The sequence below is a fragment of the Camponotus vicinus genome, unplaced genomic scaffold (assembly GCF_025532165.1).
Source record: "Camponotus vicinus isolate PSW18456_S1 unplaced genomic scaffold, iyCamVici1.0 SCAF_8, whole genome shotgun sequence".
Taxonomy (NCBI): domain Eukaryota; kingdom Metazoa; phylum Arthropoda; class Insecta; order Hymenoptera; family Formicidae; genus Camponotus; species Camponotus vicinus.
Genome location: NW_028141980.1, coordinates 12,988,824 through 13,002,510, shown reverse-complemented (window position 1 = coordinate 13,002,510; position 13,687 = coordinate 12,988,824). Strand labels below are relative to the sequence as shown.

The 13,687-nt window shown below is 29.2% G+C and overlaps 1 long non-coding RNA gene across 1 annotated transcript; it reads left to right on the top strand.

Annotated features, from left to right (window-relative positions):
• The first annotated feature begins 10,233 nt into the window (after window positions 1-10,233).
• LOC145975676 (uncharacterized) lies at window positions 10,234-13,194 on the top strand. The gene is made up of 3 exons (XR_014440049.1): window positions 10,234-10,702; window positions 11,050-11,143; window positions 13,040-13,194. It is a non-coding gene; the product is annotated as an uncharacterized LOC145975676 (long non-coding RNA).
• The last annotated feature ends 493 nt before the right edge of the window (window positions 13,195-13,687 follow it).

Here is a 13,687-nt window from a genome sequence, read left to right as displayed (position 1 = left end):
CCGAGAAAACTCGACAATTAAATAAATCGATAATATTCGGAATATCCGATTGCGATATGTATAATTTTTATAATATAATAATCGAAGCTTCAATAGACATTATAATCGCGCGCGATATAATTATTATCACATAAATGTAAAGATATTTCGACAGACAATTTGATGTCTGTAATATTTACGAATATAGTACTCACTGTAATTTACGAATATAGTACTCACTGTCATTTACGAATCTTCACAAGATAAATGGCGATTCGAATTCACGAGAAAACGCGACGAATAAATAAATCGATAATATGCGGAATATTTGAACGCAATACGTATAATTTTTATAATATAATAATCAAAGATCTCAATAGACACGAGCGCGATATAATTATTATCACGTAAATATAGAAAATCGAAAATATTTCGACAAACATTTAAGGTCTGTAATGTTTGTGAATATGCAATTCTGACCGATTTACTTGCGAATTTTTATAAGATAAATCGCGATTTAAAATTCGCGATAAAACACGACGAATAAATAAATCGATAATATTCAAAATATTCAAATGCAGATACGCGAGTGACATACCGGTAATATCCGATAAAAAGAGGAGCGATCTTAAAAATGGAGAACGATTAACATCTTGTTTCTACATCAGATTTCGCAAGATCAATCTGCGAAGAAAAGTTAAGTGATCCATTGAACATCGGGAACTTCACTGTAGGAGGGAACGAATCCCGGATCTTCCGGACTATTCCCAATAGCAATGATTTCAGTAATAAATCAACGACAATTATCCCTCGTCATTATGTTCAATTCACGAAATTGATGTGCACGTCAGAAAACATGTTCTTCCATTACTAAGAAATATATTTCTTCATTGAAAATTAAATGGATATAACGATTTCTTTTATAGAAATGTAATTACGAACGATTATATTTATAAATAATAAAATACATGCATCATTGGAGTTTGTGTTAAATGTGCGAACACATAATTTGGGGTACCGTTTGCGCGCGCGAGACGAATCGAACCCGATAACAGCAAGATTTAAAAAATTTCAATTCGAATAGTGTGCAAAATAAAATTAATAAAATAATATTAAATATATAATTAATTCTAGATTAATTCTCTAGATTCTTATTCTTATAACGTTTAAATTAATAATTTTTTTTCTTTTAATCAATATCTTACTGATATAGGGGTACCCATTCGATTCGTCTCTAAATTTTTAAGTATTCGCACATTTTATGTAACATTCATATATAATTTCGCGTATATATAATATATCATATTAATAAAAATTATAAAAATATTTTGGATACGTTAATTTGTGCATGTATTTTATTATACATATATATATAAAATGGTATATATCTAAAAACTAATATTCTAAAATGGCGATGGATGTCCAATACCTGCAAATAGTTTCTTAAAAGAAACTAAAAACTAATATTAATATCCCCAGTACCTAGAAATAATTTTTCAAATGAGATAATTAATTAATAATTAATAAAATATATTCGTTCGTAATCATTTTTATCAAAAAGTTAATAAAAACTAATTACAATATGAAATTACTTGAAAAATATAAATTTATACATAACGTTATATCCATATTTAATGTACTATTAAATCTTTCTGGCATTAGACAATAATAATACCAATCCTAATAATGACAGAACATTTTTAACGAAGAAAAGAATAGATGCATTTCTCTCACATCTAAATATATATTATTTAAATTAATTCGATTTTAAAGAAGCGTATGGCGTTCGTCGTTGTATTACTACCGAAATCATTGCTTTCGGAAATTGCCAGGAAAAACCGGGATTAATTCCATTCTTACAATAAAAATTCCCAATTTTCAACAGGGCACCGAACTAGACGTCGCGAATGGATCTTACAAGAACCGATGAGAAATAATTCTCCATAATGAAAATCGTCTCCTCGGCGGTACGAGCCACGCAACTTTCATTAACGTTTATCTAACGAAAGGAACAACGATAACTCTTTTATTAAAATGATAATCTCGTATAAGAACGCGAAAAGAACGCAAAAAGAACGCGGGAAAAACACGGTGTTTCCGCAACTGTAATTTATAATTTATTTATAAATATTTTCCGATACGCAATTCGTAAATACACAAATATAACTGAAGAAACAAATTATTAAATTCATAATAATTAACTCGCGATTCTATAATATCGAAGGTGATCGTTAAATTTTGTGAAGCTAATATTTCGTAATAATCGTTGACTTATCATATCGAATCTTCACATTCTTATTCCATATTTCTTTATATTTAATTAACAATATTTAGCAATATTATCTGACGATAGAGACAGCGATAAGATCTTTTATTAATTCAATCTCGTTTGAAAATGCAAAAAGAACGCGGAAAGAGCACGGTATTTTCACAATCAAAATTTATTAATTTATTTTACGATTATTTAGTTACGCGCGATATGGAATTCATAAATAGATAAATTTAACGGAAAGCATATCATTAAATTTATAATAATTTGACTCGCGATTCTATAACGAAGGCGTTCGTCAAATTTTGTAAAGCTTATATCTGATCATTAATTTAGCACCGAATTTTTACATTTTATATAAAAATTTTCCGAATTTATTAATGACTCTTTGATATAAAAATATAAACAGTTACTCTTTTATGAGTATTTCAAAAATATATACTATAGAATCAAATATGTTAATTTAATGAAATTATTATTATATCATCATTATACGTACTTTCGATAATTTTTGTGTAATTTACATAAGAATGTATTTACGTAATTTACAATCGTAAATACAATTTCATATAATATAATTATAGTTATAATTGTATTTTATACACATTTATGTGTCAATAATTAAAAATATCAATATTATGATTAATATACAATTATAACTATTTACAATTTACAAAACACAATTTACTAATTACAAATTACAATTTACAAAATACAATTTATGTTATCAATGTCAAATAAATGTACTTGATTTATTCAAATGTTTAATAACATAAATAATTTGACATTGACAGCATTAACATTTGGACTTAATATTATAGCTATATATTAATTTACACATATATATGATATATTTTTAATTTTTAAAATAAAATATAACATGTTAAAATATATCTTGAACATTTATAATTATGCAATTTGTTTAATATTCTTGAAAGTAATTTTGATAATTTAAATTTCATTTTTAAAACATTTTTAAAAATAAATTCAATTCGCGCATGATTAGTTAAATGAAATAAAATGAATCCTACAATTTTAAATATAATTAAAAAATCACGTTGTTCGCCACGGTTTAATAGAGAATAACGAAACGAATGATTTTACCAAAGTCCCTCTCTAATAATTTAACTATCTAACTATATCTTTAACTATCGATGTATTAGTAGAGTTTAATAAGATTTATATAATGATTTAAACAATCGCGATTAATCATTAATAAAATTATCCATCATCTTTTTAAATAGTAAAAAAAATATTTGCACTACTAGCGCAGACTATAAAAGATAATATTCAAAGACGTGGAAAGACAGACAAAGTTTCGACGTATAAATCAACGATTAAATTATAAGATAATAATAAATTAATTATAAGATAAATCGCGATTTAAAATTCCCGAGAAAACGCGACGACTAAATAAATCGATAATATTCGGAATATCTGATTGCGATATGTATATCTTTTATAATATAATAATCGAAGCTCTCAACAGACACGAGCGCGATATAATTATTATCACATAAATATAGAAAATCGAAAATATCTCGACAATTATTTGAGGTCTGTAATGTTTGCGAATATACAATTCACCGACCGAATTACATCCGAATTTTTATAAGATAAATCGCGCTTTTGAATTCGTGATAAAACGCGACGAATAAATAAATCGATAATATTCAAAATACTCAATTGCAGAGGGACAGCGATAAAATTCTTTTGTTAAAACGGTAATTTTGTATAAGAGCGATTAAAAATTTTATATTTGATCACGCGATGTGTATATACTTAATATGTATATACTTTAGATGGCACTCTCGGTTTCGGTACGAGCGAAAATCCCATTTCAATTACAAGAATCAGCTTCGAACCAATAGGTCGGGAACGCAACGATACAACGAGCAAGGATTAAGTCCAAACCGGAAAGAAGACGAAACGATTGACGGAAATAGAGGAAAATGAAGTTCACCAACTCTTTTTCGCGCATAATTATCCTATCTCGTATCGAACCTGGACCCGCTAAGCACGATTTCAGGTGCTTCGCCCGGAACACGAAGTTTCCCGCAATGCAGGATATGGCTACACCAGGCTGGTAGACGGCAAAAGAAGAGGATACCCACATTTTTTAAATGCTAACATTCAGCAATTTAGAAAATGGGGAGGCAACCCCTTTTACCGAGCGAAAATCGTGCCTAGGGGAATCCACTCGACTCCTCGACAGGGTTAACACACGCAGTGCGTGTGGCTGTAGACGAGCAAAGAGAAGGGACCCATTGACGACCATTCCGAGCAATCGATCGAGTTCTAATCAATTCGGGCCAAATCATTTGACGAAGCACGAAGCGCGAGTGTACGTTGCAGAGCAACGTGTGCAAACCCGAACATCCCAGTTAATTGGCATCGGAAGTAGAGACTCGTGACAATAATGAAATTGGGATTTTTATACAAAAAGTTCAACGCGGAAGCGCGAAAACGCGACGACGCGAGAATACTACAACGCGGAAACACGGTAACGAAATGCCGCCGTTCGCGACACGTTGACGGCATCGACGACGCAATGTGCGTTCAACGCATTAAATGCGCGTGCCACATAAGAGCCATTGTGGGATCTTACAATAAAAATCCCCAATTTTTAACATGGCACCGAACTAAACGTCGCGAATGGATCTTATAAGAACCGATGAGAAATAATTCTCCATAATGAAAATCGTTTCGACTCCTCGGCGGTACGAGCCACGCAACTTTCATTAACGTTTATATAATGAAAGGAACAACGACAATCTCGTCTAAGAACGCGAAAAGAACGCGGGAAAAACACCGTAATTTTTTCGCAACCGTAATTTATTAATTTATTTATAAATATTTTCCGATACGAAATTCGTAAATACACAAATATAACCGAAGAAACAAATTATTAAATTCATAATAATTAACTCGCGATTCTATAATAGCAAAGGTGACCGCGATAAATTTTGTGAAGCTAATATTTAATCGTTGACTTGTCACATCGAATCTTCACACTCTTATTCCATATTTCTTTATATTTAATTAGCGCAATGTTCAGGAATATTATCTGACGAGAGAGATAGATAAAATTCTTTTGCTAAAACGGTAATCTTGTATAAGAACGCGAAAAGAACGCGGAAAAAGCACGGTATTTTCGCAATCATAATTTATTAATTTATTTTACGAATACGATATTCAGTTCCGCGCGATATGGAATTCATAAATAGATAAATCTAACGGAAAGCATATCATTAAATTATAGTTATAATTGTATTTTATACACATTTATGTCAATAATTAAAAATATCAATATTAGATTATAATTAATATACAATTATAACTATTTACAATTTACAAAATACAATTTACAATATACAATTTATAATGTTATCAATATCAAATAACTGGATTCGATTTATTTAAATGTTTAATAACATAAATAATTTGATATTGACAGCATTAACATTTGGACTTAATGTTATATATCATATATATATGTAAATTATATATTTATATATTTTTAATTTCTAAATAAAATATAACATGTTAAAAAGTATCTTGAACATCTACAATTATGCAATTTGTTTAATCTTCTTGAAAATAATTTCGATAATTTAAATTTCATTTTTAAAATATTTTTAAAAATAAATTCAATTTAATTTCTTAAAAATAGTTTTAATTTATTACAAAGAATTACACGAAAGTATCCAAAATATACGTATAATATAAAATTTATTAAAAATTTCTACATAGTCAAAACAAGATTGATTAGCGTTGGTGAATTATGCGATATTCATTATTAATAATTAATATGCAATAATAGAATTTAGTAAGTTTTATGTAACGTAAATATATATAATCGTGATCAAAAGAGTCATTAATAAAATTATCGATCGTTTTTTCGATTGTAGAAGAAAGTATTTGCATTATTGGCGCATAATACAAGATAAATAACGATTTAAAATTCGCGAAAAAACGGTAACGAATAAATAAATCGATAATATTAGTAATATTCGATTACCATATGCATAATTTTTGTAATACGATAATCGAAACCGCCAATAGACAGCGCGACATAATTATTATCAAACAAATACGAAGATATTTCGAGACATTTGAGATCTATAATATTTGCGAATATAGAATTTATTGTCTGATTTATTTGCGAATTTTTAGAAGATAAATCACGATTTATAATTCGCGAGAAGACGCGACAAATAAATAAATCGACAATATTCGAAATATTTGATTACGATATGTATAATTTTTATAATATAATCGGAGCCCCTAATAGACACGCGCGATATAATTACTATTACACACAAGTGCGAAGATAGATATTTCGATAGACATTTAAGGTCTGTAATATTTGCGAATTTATTTGCGATTTATTTGCGATTAATACGCTATTTTATATAAATGTCGCGATTGAGAAAACGCGTATTGAAAATACATATTACATCTTGCGCATGATTAATTCAATGAAATAAAATAAATCTTAAAACTTTACAATTTTAATATATAATTAATATATAATTAAAAAATCGCGTTATCACCACGTTTAATAGAGAATAACGGAACGAATGATTTTATCAACGTCCCTCTAATACTCTAACTACATATTTAACTATATCTGAAATTATCAATGTAATAGTAGAGTTTAATAAGATTTAAATAATGTAAACAATCGCGATTAAAACAGTCATTAATAAAATTCCATCAATCGTCTTTTAAATAGTAGAAAAAAATATTAGCCCTACTAGCGCAGACTTTAACGACAATATTCAAAGATGTGGAAAGATAAACAAAGCTTCGATGTAAGTCAGCGATTAAGTTAGGTAAATCGCGATTTAAAATTCACGGGAAAACGCGACGAATAAATAAATTGATAATACACGGAATATTCGATATGTATAATTTTTATAATATAATAATCGCGAAGTCCTCAATAGATACGCGCGCAATGTAATTATGCTGTCACATATAAATGCGAAGATATATTTCGACAGACATTCGAGGTCTGTAATATTTGCGAATATAAAATTCACTATCCGATTTATTTGCGATTAACACGCAATTTTATATGAACGCTGTCAAATATGATACATATCCTATCTCGCGTATGATTAGTTAAATAAGATAAAATGTAAAATTTTTATAATATGATAATCGAAATCATCAAGACGCGTGCGCGATATATTATTATCACTCAAATTATCACACAATTTGTAAATCATCGCGATTAAAACAGTCATTAATAAAATTATCGATCGTCTTTTAAATAGTAGAAAAAAATATTCGCACTACTAGCGCATTTTGCGCGGACTATTAAAAATAATATTCAAAGACGTGGAAGGATAAACAAAGGTTCGATGTATAAGTCAACGATTAAATTATAAGATAAATCACGATTTAAAATTCCCGAGAAAACGCGACTAATAAATAAATCGATAATATTCGGAATATCCGATTGCGCGATATCTATATCAATTTTTATAATATAATAATCGAAGCGCTCTCGATAGACATTATTATCGCGCGCGTTATTACTATCGTAAATGCGGAGATATTTCGACAGACAATTTGATGTCTATAATGTTTGCCAATATAGTTCTCACTATCCGAGTCATTTGCGAATCTTTATAAGATAAATCGCGATTTGAATTCACGAGAAAACGCGACGAATAAAATAAATCGATAATATTTGGAATATCCGATTGCGACATGTATTAATTTTTATAATATGATAATCGAAGCGCCCTCAATAGACACGAATAAATAAATTAAAAAATAATGTTCAAAATATACGATTGCGCATAATTCTTATAATATAATTCGACGTCATTTGATACGCGGATGACATATCGGTAATATCCGATAAAAGAGGAGTGATCTTAAAAATGGAGAATGATTAACATCTTGTTTCTCATCAGATTTCGCAAGATCAATCTGCGAAGAAAAGTTAAGTGATCCATTGAACGTCGGGAACTTCACTGTAAGAGGGAACGAATCCCGCATCTTCCGGACTATTCCCAATAGCAATGATTTCAGTAATAAATCAACGACAATTCCCTCGTCATTATCTTCAATTCACGAAATTGATATGCACATCAGAAAACATGTTCTTTCATTATTAAGAAATATATTTCTTTATTGAAAATTAAATGGATATAACTATTTTTTTATAGCAATGTGATTACGAACGATTATATTTATAAATAATAAAATCCATGCATCATTGGAGTTTGTATTATATGTGCGAACACAATAATTTTGGGGTACCGTTTGCGCGCGCGAGACGAATCGAATCCGATAACAGCAAGATTTGAAAAATTTCAATTCGAATAGTGTGTAAAATAAAATAAATAAAATAATTTTAAATATATAATTAATTCTAGATTCTTATTCTTATAATGTTTAAATTAATAATTTTTGTCTTTTAATCAATATCTTGCTGATATAGGGGTACCCATTCGATTCATCTCTAAATTTTTATGTATTCGCACATTTTATGTAACATTCATGTATAATTTCGCGTATATATAATATATAATATTAATAAAAATTATAAAAATATTTTGGATACGTTAATTTGTGCATGTATTTTATTATACTTACATATATCTAAAATAGTATATATCTAAAAACTAATATTCTAAAATGGCGATGGATGTCCAATACCTGCAAATAGTTTCTTAAAAGAAACTAAAATCTAATATTAATATCCCAAGTACCTAGAAATAATTAATAATTAATAATCAAATATATTCGTTCGTAATCATTTTTATCAAACAGTTAATAAAAACTATTACAATATGAAATTACTTGAAAAATAGATATTTAGACACAACGCTATATCCATATTTAATCTACTATTAAATCTTTCTGGCATTAGACAATAATAATACCAATCCTAATAATGACAGAACATTTTTAACGAGAAGAAAAAAATAGATGCATTTTCTCTCACATCTAAATATATATTATTTAAATTAATTCGACTTTAAAGAAGCGTATGGCGTTCGTCGTTGAATGACTACCGAAATCATTGCTGTCGGAAATTGCCAGGAAAACCTGGGATTAGTTCCAATCTTACAATAAAAATTCTCAATTTTCAACGGGGCACCGAACTAGACGTCGCGAATGGATCTCACAAGAACCGGTGAGAAATAATTCTCCATGATGAAAATCGTTTCGACTCCTCGGCAGTACGAGTCACGCAACTTTTATTAACGTTTATTTAACAAAAGGAACAACGATAACTCTTTTATTAAAACGACAATCTCGTCTAAGAATGCGAAAAGAACGCGGGAAAAACACGGTGATTTCGCAACCGTAATATATTAATTTATTTATGAATATTTTCCGATACGAAATTCGTAAGTACAAGTATAACTGAAAAAACAAATTATTAAATTCATAATAATTAACTCGCGATTCTATAATATCGAAGGTGATCGTTAAATCTTGTGAAGCTAATATTTAATCGTTGACTTATCACATCGAATCTTCACACTCTTATTCGATAATTCTTGATATTTAATTAGCAATATTTAGGAATGTTATCTGACGAGAGGGACAGCGATAAAAATCTTTTGTTAAAACGATAATTTTGTATAAGAACTTGTATTAAAAATTTTATATTTGATCGCGCGATGTATATACTTAATATGTATACCTATACATTAGACGGCACTCCCGGTTTCGGTACGAACGAAAATCCCATTTCACTTACGAGAATCAACTTCGAGTCACCGGTCGGGATTGCAACGATACAACGAGCAAGGACTAAGCCCAAACCGGAAAGAAGACGAAACGATTGACGGAAATAGAGGAAAATGAAGTTCACCAGCTCTTTTTCGCGCATAATTATCCTATCTCGTATCGAACCTGGACCCGCTAAGCACGATTTCAGGTGCTTCGCCCGGAACACGAAGTTTCCCGCAATGCAGGATATGGCTACACCAGGCTGGTAGACGGCAAAAGAAGAGGATACCCACATTTTTTAAATGCTAACATTCAGCAATTTAGAAAATGGGGAGGCAACCCCTTTTACCGAGCGAAAATCGTGCCTAGGGGAATCCACTCGACTCCTCGACAGGGTTAACACACGCAGTGCGTGTGGCTGTAGACGAGCAAAGAGAAGGGACCCATTGACGACCATTCCGAGCAATCGATCGAGTTCTAACTAATTCGGGCCGAATCACTTGACGAAGCACGAAGCAAGAGTGTACGTTGCATAGCAACGTGTGCAAACTCGAAACATCCCAGTTAGTTGGCATCGGAAGTAGAGACTCGTGACAATAAGGAAATTGGGATTTTTATACGAAAAGTCCAACGCGGAAGCGCGAAAACGCGACGACGCGAGAATACTACAACGCGGAAATGCGGTAACGAAATGCCGCCGTCCGCGACATGTTGACGGCACCGACGATAGAGAGTCGATGACGCAATGTAACTCTTTTATTAAAACGACAATCTCATCTAAGAACGCCAAAAAGAACGTGGTGTTTTCGCAACCGTAATTTATTAATTTATTTATGAATATTTTCCGATACGAAATTCGTAAATATAACTGAAAAAACAAATTATTAAATTCATAATAATTAACTCGCGATCCTATAATATCGAAGGTGATCGTTAAATCTTGTGAAGCTAATATTTAATCGTTGACTTATCACATCGAATCTTCACACTCTTATTCGATAATTCTTTATATTTAATTAGCAATATTTAGAAATATTATCTGACGAGAGGGACAGCGATAAAATTCTTTTGCTAAAACGGTAATCTTTTATAAGGACGCGAAAAGAACGCGAAAAGAACCCAGAAAGAACGCGAAAAGAACCCGGAAAGAACGCGAAAAGAATGCGGAAAGAACACGGAAAGAACACGGTATTTTCGCAATCATAATTTAATAATTTATTTTAAGAATATTCAGCTCCGCGCGATATGGAATTCATAAATAGATAAATCTAACGGAAAGCATATCATTAAATTTATAATAATTGACTCGCGATTCTATAAGAAAGGCGTCCGTCGAATTTTATAACGCTTATATTTAATCATTAATTTAGCATCGAATTTTTACATTTTATATAAAAATTTTCCGAATTTATTAATGACTCTGATATGAAAATTTAAATAGTTACTCTTTTATGAATATTTAAAGAATATATACTATAAAAATAAATATGTTAATTTAATGAATTACTATTATATAATCATTATACGTATACTTTGGATGATTTTTCGTGTAATTTACATAAGAATCTATTTACGCAATTTACAATCTTCTTAAACATTCATAATTTTGCAATTTCTTTTAGTATTCCTGAAAATAATTTTAATAATTTAAATTAATAATTTAAATATTTTCATTCTTTTAGCATTTTTAAAAATAAATTCAATTTAATTTTTTAAACTGAAATAAAGCCAAATTACAAATTTTTCTATATTATATTAGACTGCTAACACGGCCATATCTCATATGATAAAATGTAAAACAAAGGCAACTATTTATAACTGGACAGAATTTATACCGGGTATCACAGAATTTAACATAACATAACTATCGCTCTCGAAAGATGCAATTGTAATTTATATGAGTATCGATTGTATATTTATTTTAATAATTGCTGGTTATTGCTTATATTTATTTAAATACTATATTTTAATATTTTGTAACTACTTATGTTCATTTTAATCACTATCTCGTAGAAGTTTATATTTATTTTAATAAATGCCGGCAAAAATTGACAGTACGACATAATATGTATATTAATCTAATCTGTATATGTATATCCTGCCCAAATGTAAATGGTTATCCTGGCTTCAGCTGTTAGCAGTCTGGTATAATATATAAAATTCTTATAATATAAAAGTCTTTGTGTAGATTACCAATAAAAATTGATTGATATTATAAAAATATATGTAATTAATAAATTTTTATAGTAATGCATAATTTATAATAAAATATAAAATTAACGTGTATAACATTTATCATATTACATTTATCACATTACAAGTTATTTCATTAATTAATCATTTGGCTTTACATTAAGTTTAAAAACAATATCTACAACAAATGTTGTAATGGATGAGCTAATAAGAAATTAGAGTAAGATAAGTGAATAAGATAAATGCGCGTTATAAGCGAATAAATTAGCATTAGATGTAATTGATACAATTTTTTGTGTGCTTTATTTTTAATAATATTTTAAATTAGGTAAAATCTATACAAAAATAATCTCTTCTCTATCTTTTTTCTTTATAATTAAAATACTGCAATATATTTTCGCAATGGATGCAATATATTTCGAACGAATTTATTAAAAGTTATTTAATTTAATCTATTCTAGCTCATCCATTTTAAGGCAACGGATTTATCTACAATCTCTATGAATCCGTTACTTTAAAATTAAATAAAAGTTTTTATTACTTACCGGAGCATTGACGTGCCACAGCAGAGTTGTCATTATCGAAGCTATGTTGTCTGTAACATACAAATATAAAATTCATTTATAACAAAGCTCAAAATACAATCAATATTTAAAGAAATTATTATTGTGCGGAATTTCATATCCGGTGTGTAAAATAATAAGCAGATATAAACACGTGGGAAGATTTTATAAATTTTAAAATTACTTTTTAAATAGAAATTTTTATATATGATTTTTATAAAAATCTTTCTCTCTAATTTTCTCTTTAATTCCTTTAAATTATAAGAACGAATTATTGTGCGTACGATTTATAACAATTGATATACAAATAATAAATATTCACCATCAGGTTGCTTCGCCGATGCAAGATGCCTCTCCCAGGCCTCCTCCTCCTCTCACAATAGTTTGTTGGTCTGTAACATACAAAGAAGATTCAAATTGTAGTCACGGTCAAAAAATTATTATTATATGCATTTAATTTTATATCCGACGCACATAAATAATAAGCAGATAAACAATTTTATAAATTTTGAAAAAAATTCTACTAATAAGTAATAATTTAATAATTCTATTAAAAGCTATTCGAATGTAGAAACTTTTAAATTACAGTTTTTATGTAAAAATTTCTCTCTTTTTCTCTTGTTTAAGTCATGTACATAAAAAATCAAATTACGAGATTAATTACTTAATTTAAATCGCGCGTACGCAATTAATAAATAATTATATATAAGCGATAATTTATTTACCATAGAGTTGCTTCACAGGTGCCTGATGCCTCTCCCAGGCCTCCTCCTCCTCTCATGTTGTTGACGCGCGATACTTTCAACGGCACTCCCGCACTCACGAGCGATATTTTTATATCGCTATTTTCGCTATTTTACGCGCGGTACTTAACGATATCCGCACTATTTCGATGCGATTAAAAATTTTATATTTGATCGCGCGATGTATATACTTAATATGTATACCTATACATTAGACGGTACTCCCGGTTTCG